This window comes from Diachasma alloeum, unplaced genomic scaffold, assembly GCF_001412515.2.
Source record: "Diachasma alloeum isolate Michigan unplaced genomic scaffold, Dall2.0 Dall_scaffold_01318, whole genome shotgun sequence".
Lineage (NCBI taxonomy): Eukaryota > Metazoa > Arthropoda > Insecta > Hymenoptera > Braconidae > Diachasma > Diachasma alloeum.
Window position 1 is genome coordinate 52,974 of NW_021681422.1, and position 15,404 is coordinate 68,377.

General features: G+C 39.7%; 1 protein-coding gene across 1 annotated transcript in view; it reads right to left on the reverse strand.

Annotated features, from left to right (window-relative positions):
• Positions 1-15,404, reverse strand: part of LOC107046347 — a 117,145-nt gene that overhangs the window by 30,615 nt on the left and 71,126 nt on the right. The gene's annotated exons all lie outside the window — the stretch shown is intronic.

Sequence of the window (15,404 nt, forward strand, 5' to 3'; positions counted from 1 at the left end):
AAGACTTGGTGGTTCTATGATCAAAAATACCTTGGACCCTTCTCATCCAAGATTCTCATTTATAAATGCACAAACGCTCAGACAAATAAATATTCTCCTTTTTCTTACATACAAGTTTATATTTATTGACCTGGTTACAAATTTCTAACAGTCTACATCTTTCATTTGCAATAGGTTACAGAACAAATTCAGTAGCGGAGGGAACACGACGAGTAGTTTTTTCATATCTTGTCAAATCTTGAACTTGACGTATAACGGTTTATTATTTTCCTACTGAATCATGGTTATAGATTGCAATCATAAGCGCGGTTTTCATTCAGAATGTATGTTTTTTAATAGATATAATAATGGAATATTACTTTATCATGATTATAGTATAATAGAATAGCCATTCTGTGCGATGGATGACAAGAAACCTTTATATCATTCATGGAACAAACAAAATGCTCAAAAGTCTCTCAAGTAAGTAATCAGTCAGTTAATCTAGATGAATACGGAAAGTAAATTTCTTCATGTTTTTCGCACATTAAACTTAACCCGTTATAGATATCCAATTAGTGCATAAACTTTGAGCAGAGTAAATAAGCACGATTTGGTAATCTATGTAATCACAAGATTCAACGGAACTTTATCTCATGTATTATGGAGGAACACATATGATAACCATGACCCTACTATACTGTAGGGTAGTAACCCTACTATGTGATGAAGTATATATACTTCATCACAAAAATTTCTAAATAGCTAATAATTATCATAACAAAGCTTTGAACCTTCAAACTTCAGTTTTACACACATGAAAAAATTGAATAGAAAAACCTGGCGCTTTCTCTAACAAATTCTATTAGCATTCCAATAAAATTCTTATAGAGTTTCAATAGAAATTCAATAGAAGTTCTTAGAGAAATTGCTAGGTTTTTCTATCAAATTTTTTCATACGTGTAGGCTCTCGAAACCTGAATTTCTTCCAGATAACATCTATGATTAGCCATCAGCCTTGAATATTTCACGTGACAAAGCGAATTTTTCTTTGTGTCTTTCATCTCTCTTTTTTTCTCGACGATCTTCAATTTGTAACAATGTATCTGATACCGTACTGGTTGAAGTTCTCTTCTTTCATTTTTCTGGCCCCAGTGGTTCCTTTCTGCTTTCTATCTTCGTTGGCACATTCTCTATTCTTGATTTCTTCTCACCGTGTTTTATGTCTCCAATACACATGCGAACCTTTGGCTCAAGGCTGTCATCGGCTGCTTTCAGTGCCTCAATCTCGTCTTCATAATCCAATTTTTCCCCGGAAGCACCTGATGTCATATTGTGCATTCGAGTTTTATTGTAGTCACGAAGAACTCCTCTGTATATGGATATACACTGATCTCGGCTCTGTGATATCTTCAAATGTTCTTTAAGTACCTCCACAATCTTCTCAAATATTTTTTTTTGTTTTAAAAGTTTTCAGGGGACCCACGTCAGGTATGTACTTGTTGTACAGATCCATTAGTTGTGTGGTTGCTCCTATGGACCAGGAGAAACGATCTGGAGTGTTAGGGCTTGTATTCTCTGTAGAGAAATATTGAGTCTAGAGAATTAATATTTCCCTCTGCGATGTTTGGTACAGCATGAAGACCAGGTTCTTTAAGCGAACCTTTAAGGGCCAACTGCTCCTCCTCCCAGTAATAAGCATCTATCTGCTCATTACATGTGACAGAGTCAAATGTTTTATTTGATGAAGGTGGGTCATTTTGAGGTTGGGAATCGGCAGCATCGTCCATGACAAGACCAATATATATTTGTGGAACAAAACCCTTCGATTTTTGACCTATTAAAAAGATGAATTGATAACATTGGTTGTCGAAAAAACATTCAAAGAGGTAAAGTTCAGCCAAGTTACCGGTCTCATCTACCAATGTTACTAAAATAGGCTTATCCTCTTCACAAATGGTCAACTCTCCAGCTGCATTAACTACGACCCCTTTTATAAATGTCTCATGACGACTATTCTCTTCTTTTGACATTTTTTCAATTTTTTTTGAAAATATTCGAAAGGTATCTTCGAGTAGTTCCACTCTAGTCCGGCGTGAGGCACTCTACTCCGGCGTAAATATATCTAATCGAAAACGTAATGAGTTTTGGAAATTTTGAATTTTCGGATTTTCGCATTTTTAAATTTTTGAATTTTTGCATTTTTGAATTTTTGGATTTTTGAAATTTTGAATTTTCCAATATTTGAATTTTTTGGATTTTTGAATTTTTGAATTTTGGAATTTTTGAATTTTTCACGACGCGAGAAAATTGAATCAATTTCTTTTCGGCTGACGTTTTGGAGACACTTTGGAGTCAGTCATAGGGTTTTCGAAATTTTACATTGTGCATCACTTATGGGACATTCCATGTCAACTCAGCCACCCCGGATTTTTTTCGTCTAGAAAAAATGATTTAATTGCCGCATTTCGAACTACTATATATAGATAGTATTCCTGCCAAATTTCATTGCCTCATGATTTTTTGTTTCTGAGATAATGACTACCAAACTTTAAATTTTCAAAAATTCATAACTTTTGAATGGCGCATCCGATTCGAACAAATAAAAAAATTTAATTTTTTTTTTCATTCATACATTCAGGAAAAAAATATTCCATAGGCGTGTAGAAGCTTCTACACCTAAATTTCGATGAATTTTTACGTTTTTATTTTTTATCGGTTCTAGGGCCGTCCGGTATTCGACTGGAATATTTTTTTTCTCACAGAGGACGTCCATATATGATGTAAAAAAAAACGCCATCGTGGGAGAGATAACCAGTGTACCGGAGAAAAATTTTGTTTCCTAAATTTTCGTCTTTTTACGCGTTCTAGGAGAGCTGCCTTGTTTTTATTGAGAAATTAACATTTCAATCCATACCTTTGATGAATTTGAGTTAGAAAAGAGATGCGTCACGATGGAAAAGAGAAACAATGCGTCGGGAAGAAAATTTTCTTCAAAATTTTTGCGCCTTTTCGCTTTCTATGAGAGCAATACTGTGTCATCAATGATGACTCATCATCATCGGAAGTTCGCCTCATCATGACCAAACGATTCGCATTTTCCTGTGTGTTGTATGGAGGTAGGCAGTGTTCACGTTACTTATTGGAATAATCCTCATTTTCCGGATAATTTTGGATTGGATTTGATAATTTTCCATTTCATAGAATGCCGCGCAGTGATAGGTGTGCGAATCCGATGCGGATGCCTGATCAGAAGGGACACAATGGTGTGGATTTGTGGCTCATTTCCTCGGCAATACACAAAAAGTTTCCCTTTCTACCAAAGTCTGCGAAAATCTGTGGCCAGTGCCGGAAGATGGCCCCGAATTATGTGATTCCCCCCGTCTCAATGGTGAATCTTCATGATACTCATCTTCGATGTTTGGATACCCCACCTGAGATATCAAAGCCCCAAGCAGAAACACCCGAACCAAGCCCAGATGTGATGAACAGTTCGCTGAGATCAGTTGGGTCTTTCCATCTCAACGATTCCGGCATTTCAATCAATGAAGAAGCGGACAATGTATCTGAATTCTCCAGTTCCCCCATGCATTCTGATGCGGAAAGTGACGCTGATCCTCCTTTATCAAAGCGCTATCGATCTTCGAGAGAAATAGAATTAGAAGCAATTCTGGATGGTTTGAAGAAAAAATTCAATGATCTGGAAAAGTACGGTGAGCGCTTCCAAATCTTGACGGTTTTTCCACAGTCGTGGAGCGAGCAGAAAATCGCTTCTGAATTTGGCATTACGTGATACATGGCGTGAAGAGCGAACAAATTGAGAGAAATCAAAGGAGCCTCACCAATTGCGAAAGCAGGCTATTCACTTTCAAAACAAACGGTCGAGAAAGTACACAAGTTTTATCTAGAGAATAGTCGTGTCATGCGAGGGATGAAAGATGAAGTATCCGTCAAAATCAATGGAGAGAAGAAAGTAGAGCAAAAGCAAATGATACTAGAAAATCTGAAACACCTTCACAGGAAGTACAAAAATACTCATCCACAGGCTTTGGTTGGTTTCGGTAAGTTCGCTGAGCCCAAAACAATGATTGAGACCAAAACAATGTGTACTGGTGGGAGCAAATGGCACTCACGTCGTATGTGTTTGCACGTATCATCAAAATTGCAAATTGATGCTCCAAGCCTACAAGTCTACATTGCCACTCTAACTAAAGATTCCCCTGCCCACTCAAGGATTACAAAGATTGTCTAGCACAACTGATGTGTACAAATCCAACCCCGGCCTGTTATCTGGATGAATGTATCGACTGCCCTCGGGTGAAACCTTTCTCATGTGAATTGAAGAAGCTCCTTTCTGATTCTGTTGTCGAAACTGTCCAATTTCGCGTGTGGCAAACAACTGACAGGTGTACCTGGCAAACACCAACGCTTGCGATGGATGACTTCGTCGATCTTCTTGTCGAACGATTAAAAGTATTAAAATCCCATCATTTCATCGCTAAAGAATAATCAGCTGTTGTTAAAGATCGAAAAGACAATTTGAATAACGGCGAAGTACTAGTGCACTGTGATTTCTCAGAAAATTATGATTTTGTGGCTCAAGATGCTGCTCAATCCTTCCGCTACAACAATGACCAATGTACAGTCCATCCCGTCGTTGTTTATTACTATCGCGAAGGAAACGATATCCAGCATCGGAGTTTCGTTGTTTTGTCAGATAGTACTACTCAGGATACCGCAGCTGTTTACTTGGTACAGAAAATTCTAATACAACATGTGGAGAATAACTGCAAAGTTGTCGAGAGTATCATCTATGTCACCGATGGAGCTGCACAGAATTACAAGAATCGTTACCAAATGGCTAATCTTCTGCATTACAAGACTGATGTTGGAATAGATGCAGAGGCCCATTTCCATGCAACCGCACACGATAAAGGAGCTTGTGACGGTGTGGGTGCTGTTTTCAAAACAGAAGCGAGACGTAGAAGCTTGCAAATCGTGCATCATGAACCCATCCTGACGCCAGATGCTTTGTTACGATGGTCAAAAGAGAATTTCAAAGGAATTGATGTATTTTTTTTCACCAAGGACGAACATGTNTGGAGAATAACTGCAAAGTTGTCGAGAGTATCATCTATGTCACCGATGGAGCTGCACAGAATTACAAGAATCGTTACCAAATGGCTAATCTTCTGCATTACAAGACTGATGTTGGAATAGATGCAGAGGCCCATTTCCATGCAACCGCACACGATAAAGGAGCTTGTGACGGTGTGGGTGCTGTTTTCAAAACAGAAGCGAGACGTAGAAGCTTGCAAATCGTGCATCATGAACCCATCCTGACGCCAGATGCTTTGTTACGATGGTCAAAAGAGAATTTCAAAGGAATTGATGTATTTTTTTTCACCAAGGACGAACATGTGAATATAAAAACTGAATTGAGGGAAAGATTTGATACTGCCAAAGCTATTCCAGCCATTTAAAAACACCATTGTTTGATTCCAAAACCGCGAGAGCAATTGTTAATGAAACGATATTCGGCTGCGGAAAACCAAGAAGTTTTTCCAAAACGAACACAAACAACAACAACAAAACGGAAAGCACTTAGAAAACAGTAATCGTGATGAATAGATGTATAGTAAATCAGTGCAATTGGGCAAGTGGTAGTTGGAGACGGTAAATAATAGCCTCTTATTGTAAAAATGTAAAAAGATCGTTACAGTAAAATAAAACTTGTTTTTCCATTTTTCGGACTGCTTTGGATGAGTACTTTGTCTTTCGGAAAAGGTTTATAATGTTGTTGATAGTCCCTCCCATCTAGCAGAAGGGAAAACTGTCGATTGAAAGGTGAAAGAAGCAAAAAAAAGATTGAAAAGGAGAAGAAAACGAGAAAAAGAGAAAAAGTAAGAAAATTGCGAAGAAATCACATTTTTCTGATGTACTGCTTGTCTCTTCCATGATGGCTTTCCTTTTCATCGTTATGAGCAAAAAATATTGATTGCCACGTGTATTTCTTTGGATAGCTCTCATAGATAACGAAAAAACTCAAAAATTGAAGAGAAAATTTTTTTCCCGACGCATTGTTTCTCTTTTCTATCGTGATGATTCTCTCTTCTAACTCATATTCATCAAAGGTATGGATTGAAATATCAATTTCTTAATAAAGACAAGGCAGCTCCTAGAAAGCGGAAAAACGAAAATTTAGGAAACAAAAATTTTCTCCGGTGAATTGGTTGTCTCTCCTATGTTGGCGTATTTTTGTTACATCATATATGGACGTCCTCTATCAGAAAAAAAATATTCCAGTCGAATACCGAACGGCCCTGCAGCCCAAAAAAAATGAAAACCTAAAAATTCATCGAAAAATATGTGTAGAACTTCTTCACGCCTATGCAATATTTTTTCCCTGAAAGTATGAACGAAAACAAAAATTTTCTTCTTTTATTTGTTCGAATCGGATGCGCCATTCAAATGTTATGAATTTTTGAAAATTTAAAGTTTGGTAGCCATTATCTCAGAAATAAAAAATCATGAGGGAATGAAATTTGGCAGAAGTACTGTCTGTATATAGTAGTTCGAAATGCGGCAATCAAATCATTTTTTCTAGTCAAAAAAAAATCCGGGGTGGCTGAGTTGACAATGTCCCTTATATGATGCACTTATGCACCCGGTCACGTGATGACGGATTTCCGGGTGTTTCTCAGGGAGAATTGTATTAGTTTCTTTTCGGCTTACGTTTTGGAGTCAGGCATAGTGTTTTAATTAATCATAGTCGTAGTCAAATCAATCGTTTTTCAGCTATGGATTTAGGATTGATGTGCTTCGAAAATTTTGGTTTTTTCTTCTAATTTCATAATTGATTATCTGTCGAAATGTTTAAGATTACAAAATGAAAAAAAATCAAAGAGAAGCATTACGAAAAAAAAATGAGGTCGAACGTTGCCGCCCTTTTTATTCTTTTGATACTCAAATGTATATTGTCCTTTCTCTTCAATACAAAATTTAGTCGATTATCCTATAGTCGAAACGGGAAACACGTTTCGATCTTTCTTCAAAGGAACTCAAAAAACTACAATCAGTTCTTGGGTAATCACGTTTTTTTGCAATATTCTTTCAAGGTAGAATCAGCCAAAATCATTAAAATCCACCTGTGAAATAGAGCTAACCTAAAATTTTGCGAGTTATCACGCTACTTTATGGACCGAGAAGTGTCGCAAAAATCTCCGGGGGCCCTACCATACCAACAGCCAGTATAGTTGGAACGCTCTCAAACACCTGAGGATTCAAACGAACTCGACTCGAGCACTCAGGAGATCACGACATTTTTTACTCCTGTCGGTATCTCGACGCCTTGCTCTTCAACCTCGGATTTGTCAAAAGTTGTGACTCCTGACTCGTTCTTCGCTTCTTCTTCTTCTTCAAGAGCACGTTCATCACGCAGGAAAGTAGGTAGGCCTCCCACTGCAGTTGCATTGAGTTGCAACCGGAGTCTATCGGACGGATGCATTAAAGATATTTTGAAGAGAAAAACACCTGTGACTGACTCCAAGAACTTGTGACACAGTGAAGAATCCCTGACTCCCAAGAAACCAAACATCCAATTACTAGTACCTAACTTTCGAATGTCCTCCCCTTCTCGGCTACCCGAAGCACTCTCTGGTTCTGAGCCCTCGCCCAGTTCGACACCACCTCCAATGAACACACCTGCGATCATAATTTCATCCTCTCCCTCTACTCTCCCCCCAGAACTTCAAAGTTTCCTCAATCAAATACAGCAACAACTCACTGATATCAAGACAAGAATGAAAACAAATCACCAGTCGCTTGAATTGAGGATCTCCACGCTACAGGAAACCAATAGAGCGCAATTTGCCAAGCTCAAAGAGGACCTACAATCTGAAGCCAAGAGAACCAACGACCGCTTTGCCGCCGTTAGAAAGGAGTTCAATGAGAAATTTGAGCTGCTAACCCGTAGATTGGACTCCGAGTCCCCGTCTTGCTCTCACAATGCCCAGGCTGCCAAAATAGACCCTCTTGAGACTAAACTTGACGCGTGTCTTGCTATTCAGCCAGATCAGCTCAACCACCTCTTCTGGAAACTCGAAAACCAGGAAAAAGAACTAAGGAAAAGCAATATTATCATTAAGGGTGTTACGAAATCCGTTAATTACCTAGATGCTAATGTAGAAGACCTCCTATCATCTCACTTTGATCTCCATAATGCTTTCTCAAGTATCAGAAGATTTGGCAAGGGCCCTGTGAAGCACACAGTTGTCACCTTGAATAACCCTGCACTGAAGGAAACCATAATGAGTTCGAAATTCAAATTGAAGGGTACGAAAATCTACATCGATCCAGATTTAACGAAATCAGAACTTGAAGTTTACAAAAAAGTACGTGAAATCGCGTCTACTCAAAGAGCCCTCGGGAATGAGATCAAAATCGGTTACAGTAAATACTGTTTGAACGGTATATGGTATCACTGGAGCCATTCAAAACGTGATTTCATCAGGAAGGATCCTCGCTCGACTAGTGCTCCTCCCAAGGGTCCCCCTGCCGATTTAAATCAAGTTTCAGTGTCTCAGACAAAAAACTAAAAATATGTAGTATTTTATTTTGGAATCTTCAGGGTCTCAAGAATATTCATAACCACGAGAATCTTGCTAATTACGATGTCTGCTGTCTTTCTGAAACGTGGTCTCTCCCCATTGAACCTAGCCAGCTGCCAAACTGCGTGAAATCTCGATCGACTACTGATATTCCGGCCTCTAGACCAGGCTCTAGGGGTCGGGGCAGTGGAGGTCTACTCAACATCATCTCCATGGACCTGTCTCCCTCGACCTAGGACTCATCCAGATGGTGGGTCATATCTCGAATCTTCTTATTTACATGGCATGCCACTATCGTCAGCTTCTACATCAACCCAGAGGACAACTTCGAATCCGTGATAGCTGCTTTCCAACCAGTTCTTGACGATTTGACTAAAGTTTATCCAGATGATGCTATTATACTGGGAGGAGACTTCAGTGCCCATGTAGGAGACCTTGATTCATTTCCTAACGAGGCTTTCGAACTCGGCTCTTTGATCGAAAACCGTACTTCTCATGACACCGGTTTCGACTCTCGTGGACGGCAGATCATCGAATTCATGGATATCAATGGCTTTATCCTGCTCAATGGCAGGACTTTGAGCGATTCTCCTGCGAATTTCACTTGCAAAAGGATTGATAAATTCTCTACAATTGACCTCGTATGGGTCAGTGCTTCCAAACTTGACCTAGTTGCCGACCTGTGTGTCGAGAACGGCACATTCGGATCCGACCATTACCCAGTCAAGCTTGAACTCTTCACTTATACTCTTACCGATACCCCTATAACGACCCACTCTAGAGGCACTCAAACCCTTAAATGGAAGAGCTCTAACGAGATTGTCTTTGCCCAGAAGATGACCCGCGCCCCAGAAATTTTTTCCAACTTTGAGCAGTACGACTGTCAACAGTTGGCCAACAAACTGCACTCTGCCATAGTGCGTTCAGCTAAGAAAGCCAAAATGACATCAAGTAAGCGAGTTGTCCGTCGTGTCCACAAACCTTGGTTCGACCAAGAATGTAAGGATCTCAGGCGAGCGACCCGTAAAGCCCTCCGCGCCCTGAGGAAATCCAGAGATAGTGCTCAACTGAAACTGACCTACATTGAATTAGATAAGAATTATGAGACATTGAAGGAACGGAAAAAGTCAGAATACTTCGATGAAATTGGAGAAAAATTCGCTAACTTGAGAAGTCTCAAGGAATTCTGGATCGTAGTGAAGAGGTGTCTTCCCAGATTACTGCAGTGTGAAATAATCTCAATAGACGAATGGTCATCATTCCTGAAACAGGTCTACCCAGCTCAAATCCCGATCAATCTCACCTTCTACGGCGCTTCACACTCGGTACTCGATGCCGAGATCTCTCCAATTGAAATCAATACCTGCTTGAAGCAGATCAAGTCTGGCAAAGCTCCAGGGTGTGATCAAATTTCTAACGAGTTTTACAAGGCCCTTCCTGAGGACTAGCTCGCGTATCTTCTGGGTCTATTCAACAAACTCTTCACCTTGGAAGTCTTTCCAGAGCAGTGGGCTCAGATCATCATGTTCATGCTGCACAAAAAAGGTCCTCGCTCTGACCCTCTTAAATACCGGGGCATTGCCCTCATCAACACCTGTGCCGAGATCTTCACCCAGATCCTTCAAAATAGGACTTACCCCTGGGCCATGCCTGAAAAACTTATCCCTGAGGAACAGGCTGGCTTTGTGAAGGGCAAAGGAACTGCTGCCAACATCTTCGTTCTACAGTCAGCCATTCATATGAGGCTCAGGCAGAAAGGCGGCAAAGTTTGTGCGCTCTTCGTGGATTTCAAACGAGCCTCTGACTCTGTGTCACATGCTAAACTTTGTTCGCACTCATACAACATTGGTCTCAGCTCCAAGATCATTCGCGTCCTGATGAGCTTTTACAACCAAGTCTCGCTTCAAATTAGATCGAGGGAGGGTTTATCTGATAGAGTCGAGGTAGGGGAGGGTGTCCTTCCAGGTGAAATCCTAAGTCCCCTTCTCTTCATCCTCTTCCTTGGAGATATTGTAGACTTCTTCAGATCCCGAGGTTTCGAAGTTATCAATCTCAACTCTAATACAGATCTCCAACTTCTACTCTACGCTGATGACTTGGTGATTCTCGGTCATTCGCCCATTGATCTAAAAAAGAAAGTTGCTACAGTGGAAGAATACTGCACATTCAAAGGTCTTACTGTGAACGCCAAGAAAACGAAAGTAGTCGTCTTCAGAAAGGGTGCCTCGCTCTTTAAAGAATCTCAAATTCAAGGGAGGGTGCATTGAGGTGACTGAGTCCTACACATACCTAGGCGTAGTCTTTCCAGCTCTGGCCTTGGTGTCGTCCCAGTCAGGAAAATGAGCAGAAAAGCAAGAACCGCCATGGGCTCGGTTTTCTCTACCTTGACATCAACTAAGGCGGATTCGGGGAGTAGCACCCTTCGCCTATACGAAAGTTTGGCTTCCTCGGTTTTGCTATATAGTGCCCATCTCTTCGGCCTCCGCTACTGCCACCTCATCGAGTCAACTCAACTCTCTTTCTTCAGCCGGCTCCTACACCTACCAAGGAATACTCCGAACTGCACGACTCGCTTAGAACTTGGTTTGCCTCCTGTTGATGTTTTTCTAGTCAAGGCCAGTATCTCCTGGATTATCAAAATTCTGAAAATGGATGAGAATCGTCTTCCCCGGATATGTTTTGATAAACTTTTAGTTTTGAAACTCAATTTCAAAACTATTTCAAAACTGTCCGCAAATCGACACATTAGCCAGGGGCCTGATTCCTGCATCCCTCTAGCAATCTTCAGACTGGACCGTCTGGGAAAATAAGAAGTATGTGATTCTTAACAGCCTCACAGCGTTACTGACGGAGGAAGACCTACAGAGATATCATATCACGTCTGTTCAACAATTGAAGCTACCGAGGTCGCCTGCGGACAACTTCCTCTCATTCTATCCAGAAAGATGCCCGATCCATCTAGTAGGCTCCAAGATACAGATCAGGCGGGCAACGCTGTATTCTACCAGATTTTTGATAAAAAAGAAGTTGTTTAGAGTGGAGCCACAAGAGATCTCTATGCGATGTCGCCTGGGTGGACTGGAAACGTTTTCACACCTTCTACACGCAATCTTTCCAGTTTATTAAATTCTCCAAACGTACATTGCATGAAAGATTTATTTCTATTTGCAGTCAAACTTTTTGAATCTCGCTCGCTTTTAGTTTGAACCTACTGCGTTTTTCATTGGCTTTTATTCATTCTTCTTTTTGTTTCTTTTATGTTGCTAATTCCTGTTTATATTTCAGCCTCAAGTAATTAGCGAATTTTGTTAATCTGGTTCGACTGCGCTTTCTTCATTGCACTACTTCTCTTCCTTACGCCACCTATGGTGCTTCTGTATTATGGATATGACTCACCTTAAACTGACACTGTTAACCATCTATATTAATCAATTTTTGTTGCATTGTTATGCAGAACCTCTGTATTAATGAATTTCATGTATTCAAGAATGCAAAATAAACTACTACTACTACTACTCATTTCCAATTTACCGCTCAAAACGTTCAATGGAAATATTACGAGGTGTCACTTTCGGACTGATATAATAGTACCATTGATTACGGTTGTTGAATCTACCGTTTTGGTCTCTCATTGAGGCCAGTGCGAATCTTCTTACTTGTGGATGTCAAGCAGTGTCAAGTGCAATCCAAATAATCGAGATGGCAGCGAAAGACGTTAAAATTTCTTCCAATGACTTTTTGGATTTATTGGTTCACGGTGATACGAGCATGTGAGTATTTTTCATCTTCAACTCATGTAACTTCCATTTGTTACTATTAATTCAGAAACCTTCGAGATCCACGTGAGAAACACGCGGCTTTTGCATAACCTCAATTTCACCCGATACACGTTAGAATTCGTCTGTCATATTTTATCGTTTTATTATTTCAAAACGATTTTTGTCTATATATATATTACAATCAAATTTATTCGAGATGATGACTCGTATGGAAATAGTATGACGAATTAATTTTCGTATGTGCCAGTCAGAATTGAAGTTATGAAATTGGACGTATTTCTGTCATGAATCTCAACCCAGGATATATGAATAATAATACACATATCATTAGTAGTCTCTATGATTATCCCCTTTTTTTAAATGTTTTATAATTTTCATAAAATTACTATTCGTTTTCACCGCCATCACCGGTTATGTAGATCAAATTGATGGAATCAAGGCTCTGACAACTTACCAACAGCATGTCTTCAAGTTTGTAGTTAATAATAATCAAGGGGGAAGGTTCCACGTGGTCATTTGGAATACTAATGCCGTGAAATGGGAATCAAAAGTTTTATTGAACTCGATCATTCACAACAGAATAAAAATAATCGTTTCATATTCAAACGAAATATTCAAACAAAATGAATAGAACAGAAGTTGAACAATTGTATTTTCACTGATTATTTTTCCAAGTTTTTGAATTTAATTTTTGAATTAAATTGTTATTTAGATTGTTACGGTTACGAGAGGAACTATAAGCCTAAAGGAGGTTAGGCGGTGTTTGAGGTGAATTTGAGAGTGAATTTCTGTGGTTCCCGGTAGCTTAGTCGGTAAGAGTGCCCGGCGCGTATCTGGGAGACCCGGGTTCGATTCCCGGCTGGGTGAAGCGGAAATTTTTTCTCTCTAAATTCTAATTCTCTTAGAATTCTTTAATGCCTAAAGGAGGTTAGGCGGTGTTTGAGGTGAATTTGAGAGTGAATTTCTGTGGTTCCCGGTAGCTTAGTCGGTAAGAGTGCCCGGCGCGTATCTGGGAGACCCGGGTTCGATTCCCGGCTGGGTGAAGCGGAAATTTTTTCTCTCTAAATTCTAATTCTCTTAGAATTTTTTTATTTTAGTACTTACTTCCAAGGCAAATTTTAGAATCGCTGGAGAGGATATAATGGTGCTTGTATTTCATATGCAAAAAGTGAGTGAGATCAAATTCCATGGCTTCTATTAGTCTAAATTGCTTCCACCAGTAAATGGCAAATATCATGAAGTTGTATCTGCATTAGACAGCCTGATGCCTATTGGTGAGATTTTTTTTCTTTCTTCTTTTCTCTAAATTCTTTTCTGAAAATTCCATACGAAATTGTACAGAAATCTACTCTTCAATCTCCGCAGAATTTCTATTTTTTTTCTAAATCTCATTATTCATGAATTTATTATTTGTATTTCAGTTCTTAAGGGTTACATAAATGATACCTTTGTCGCGATTCCCATAAAAAAATGCGAATTTGGAATTGGCAGTGTAGTGGATGGGACCTACCGTCTAGCAGTACATATAATTCAATATGCACCTGATGAATTATTAACTCGAGGAACCGCTGTCAAATTATACGGGAACATCGGAACAATCAAATGTAAGATATTTCTATATTTTTATCTTCTTCTTATTTCTGGAATTATATTTAAACAAGACAAGATCTTCCACTCATACGAAAATTACAATATTTAATAGTGGTAATTAAGAATGTTTCTTTGTTTCCAGTGGGAGGATATTACTTAAAAGTGGATAACATGTCAAAAGTCGAGATTTTGGAAGAAGAAAAAATGTCTGAGGAGGAACTAAATTTATCGATTCGTCCAATCTCCAGGAGGATTCGCAATGGCGGTGAAGATTCCGATAACAAATGTATGGAATTTAATGTTTGAGGGGATAATTTCAGCCACACCTATATTCCTGAGTATGAGTTTTTCATCTCATCCTGTTTTTTTCATGAATGTATATAATTTTTCTGTTTGTTCATTCTTTTTTTTTCACATCATGAAACATAAGAGTAATATTAATCAGCTTACTTTATCGTACACTGTGACCTTTTCCGTAATTTAATTGAATCTAATTCCTGAAATGAGGAGTAGGGTAACTAAAGAAACCAAAATATATTCTCTGTAAATTTTTCCATAAGATCGTCCAAAGACGGTAAATAGGCCTTTAATTGAGAACCAGGGAAGTGGGGGAGGCCAGGCAACTTTTGTACACGTCAACTGGGGCGATTCTAGGGTTTAAGCAAAAGGGGGAGAATCTAGTCGTGTCTACGGGAGTTATGAGATACAGAAATAATATTAAATGAAAATAAATCAAAGGGGAGAAATGGAAAAAATAAGTGTGGCGCAGCGTTGGGGGGATAGACTAGGACAATACTCGGGGGCAAGGGGCGAAAAAGGGGAATAACTCGTACGCACGTCAACTTCCAAGCACAATCCGCACGTCCAAATAAATCCTCCAACTGACAGGGCCTTCGTTCCACCTCTCAGACTCCAGGGCACAATCTCTAGAGCTGGGGTGAGCTCGTATGGACCACACCAGCTCCGCCAATCCTCTCTTCCGCCAATATCACGATGGATTAACTTCCGGGGTATTTTTCTCCGTTCACTTTCTCCATTTTGTAGCGCGCGTGACCAATCAGGACGATCTCACTGTGTCCTCCGTAATTGTCCAAGGATGTGTCAATGGTGTGTCTCGAGGGCGGTAGATTTCTAGGGCTGGTATCTGGGGCGTTTTCGGTGGCTGTTCGTGGTTGATTCCATGGGCGAGGGTAGAGGGGTGACGAGGGGAAAAATCCGGGGAAGTGGAATCCAACGGTGGCGGGACTTACATTTTAGGGGGCTGAATGTGTTTGGGGAAAAATATGAAATAAAAATAATGAAAATAAATAAGTGTGCCTCATGACAGCTGTCCCGGGGGTAGAGAACATATAGGGTTTTCACAACCCTATGTTAAACGATTTAACCTTTTATCTCTAATTATTTTTCAAGCGACTGCTCCAGGAGAAGGGAGGCTGGAATGAAGGCT